This window comes from Bison bison, unplaced genomic scaffold, assembly GCF_000754665.1.
Source record: "Bison bison bison isolate TAMUID 2011002044 unplaced genomic scaffold, Bison_UMD1.0 scf7180017846005, whole genome shotgun sequence".
NCBI lineage: Eukaryota > Metazoa > Chordata > Mammalia > Artiodactyla > Bovidae > Bison > Bison bison.
In genome coordinates, this window is record NW_011476578.1 from 7,586 (window position 1) to 10,335 (window position 2,750).

A 2,750-nucleotide genomic window follows, 5' to 3' on the forward strand; every position below is an offset into this window, starting at 1 on the left:
GGAGCCTGGTGGGCTGCTGTCTATGGGGTCGCACAGAGTTGGACACGACTGATGCGACTTAGCAGCAGCAGCAGCAGCAGTAACAAAATTCTAAATCTGGAAAGTTATGCTGTGATATTCTGTTTTTCTGTGCTCCTCTGTCCCCCTGAATTTCTATAGATCTAGTGAGTCTATTTCTGGGGCCCCTCTAAGTGTGTGGGGCTCCATGTATTTAATACATTCTTAGCTCTGTCTTACTATATCCATCTATATCCCATACTTCCCCAGTTCCTTCTGTCTCTCATAACTGACCCAACTACAAAGCCAATAGTTACTTATTTTCCCATTTGTTGACTTTGGCTGAAAATATATAGCAATTTGGGACTCATCTCAGCACAGGCGAAGTTTGAAATCACTCTTTCCCGTAGGAGTGCTTTGTGAAAGCAGGAGAATCACAGCACGAATTTTGCATAGAATAATACCTCAAGGAAAATATGTTCAAGGACGTTTACTTATTGGCTTAAGCCACTTAAATTATAGTATCAGAACCATCCTATGGCCACTGGCCATACACCTGGGTGTGAAATCTGTACCCTGAAAGGGGCTGAGAAGCTCACAGAAGACTGCATGCACGCATAATGGCTCTCAAAGAGCATTTAAATATCTTGGTTAAAATGTTTCTAGTATTAGTTACTTACCAGTTCAAAAACAAATACATAAATACTGGTTTATTCAAAAAGAATAGATTCCACCCCATATTCTAACCACAAATTAAGAAAAATAATGAAATAATAGTAGCCCTTCCAGAAAATGTAATTGATTAATAGATAAAAGAAAAATGTTCAACTTTTTAGTAAGTAAAAATTACAACCATACACCTGTCAATTTGAGAAACGGAGAAATACCATTTTCACTCACAATTTAAGAAAGTTTTGGGAAAAAAGGATGGTATTAAAGGCTCCCAACAATGTGATGAAACAAAGCTGGCTGGAATAGTAATTGGTAAGACATTTGAGAAAAGCAATCTGGCAGTATCTATCAAAACCTTTAAACTGTCCATATCTTTAAATCAGACATTGTTACTTTACAATTTAATTCCAAGAAATAATATCAAATGTGGAAAAATATTATTCCTAAAGATTTTTGGGTTAATGTCATTTATAATAACAATACTCATACAAAAAATATAATGTCCAATAATTTGGTATTAGTTAAGTAAGCTATGGTAAGCTTACTTGATATTAAATTGTGTTCATAAAGACTGTAAAAATGTAGAAAATGTTTATGTTTTAATATCAGGTGAAAAGATATAAAATTGTGTCTGTACTATGGCTATAAATATCAATATGTCACACACACGCAGAAGAACCAAACAAATGCATGAAAAAAGACTGAAAGAAAACACACCCAAGTGTTAAGAGTGGTTGTCTTTGGATGGTAAAACTTAAAAATGAACTTATGAAAATAACTCATCCAGGAATAGTAAGAAAAAATTATTGTGATGACAAATGAGTGGTTTAGGTTATTGGGCTATTTCCAGGAATCACTGTGTAAATGACTGACTTTTTGTTATAAATTTGTACTTTTTAGAGACCTAAAATTAAGCGCTTAGAGTCCCATAGTTGCAAAACTTCTCTCTCTGTAAATCATAGTCTGCCTTTATATTGACACCAACCCTCCCTATTTCAGAAGAAAATTGCATGCAAGTAAATTCACAGAAGTGCTTACCCAAAGCTGTCAAATCTAATAAACTCAACTACTTGATATTTTATGAAATTTACTCCAATTACAACCTAATGATGGGATTGGGGGAAAAAAGCAAAGGATGTACATTATTTTTTCAAGGCTCAGGAGCTGTTTCCCTTAACTGTTTTTTGAACACCACCAATATATCTTTATTAGATTACCCTGTAAATTTTGGAACTTAATAATATTGTTTATATTGTGCTTTCTAAACTGATGAATACAATGTAATTATCGTTCACCCATTAAGGGACTGAATTTGGCATCATGATCTGTATTCCAGGCTCACAGGCCAACTAAAATTCCCCAATGTTAATAGAAAAAATTGTAACCAAGAAAAATACTTCTTATATGTTAAATACAATATCTAAATATACACATAAATATACTCCTGTAAATATACACATTCTCTATATAAGCATATACTTAAATATATAGGTAAGTATTTTTTTTTTTTTTTGGTCAGGGTTTTCATGTGAATGTTGGAACATTTTGCCCCAAGGATCTCTTTCAGTCCCAATCATCTGGGGAAAGCATACAGGAGAAGCAGGCAAGTTCCGCCTGTCTCATTCCAATTTCCTGGATTAATACAGTCAACTTCTTCTCTCAGAAGGCAACAAAAAATACCAGCTTGCTAGGTGATCCACACAATGTGGTATCCAGAAAACCACTGAAGGTGACATTTAAAAACCTTAGGTATAGAGAACAGATTTGTGGTTCCCAAGTGGGGGGGATAGGCAAGGGAAAGAATGAGAGTTTGGTATTAGCAGAGGCAAGCTATTATATACAGGATGGATAAACAGTAAGGTCCTACCATATAGCACAGGGAACTATATTCAATATTCTGTGACAAACCATAAAGGAAAAGTACACACACAAACACACACACACACACACACACACACACACGTGGGGCTTCCAAGGTGGCTAGGTGGTAAGGAATCTGCCTGCAAGGCAGGAGACATGGGTTCTATCCCTGGGTTGGGAAGATCCCCTGGAGAAGAGAATGGCAACCCACTCCAATATTC

General features: G+C 35.6%; 1 long non-coding RNA gene across 1 annotated transcript in view; it reads right to left on the bottom strand.

Annotated features, from left to right (window-relative positions):
* The window catches only part of LOC104987372, a 7,796-nt gene extending 6,212 nt beyond the window's left edge, over window positions 1–1,584 (bottom strand). The window contains exon 1 of the long non-coding RNA XR_825126.1: window positions 1,574–1,584. This is a non-coding gene — a long non-coding RNA (uncharacterized LOC104987372). The remainder of the gene's footprint in view (window positions 1–1,573) is intronic.
* Between the last annotated feature and the right edge of the window lie 1,166 nt (window positions 1,585–2,750).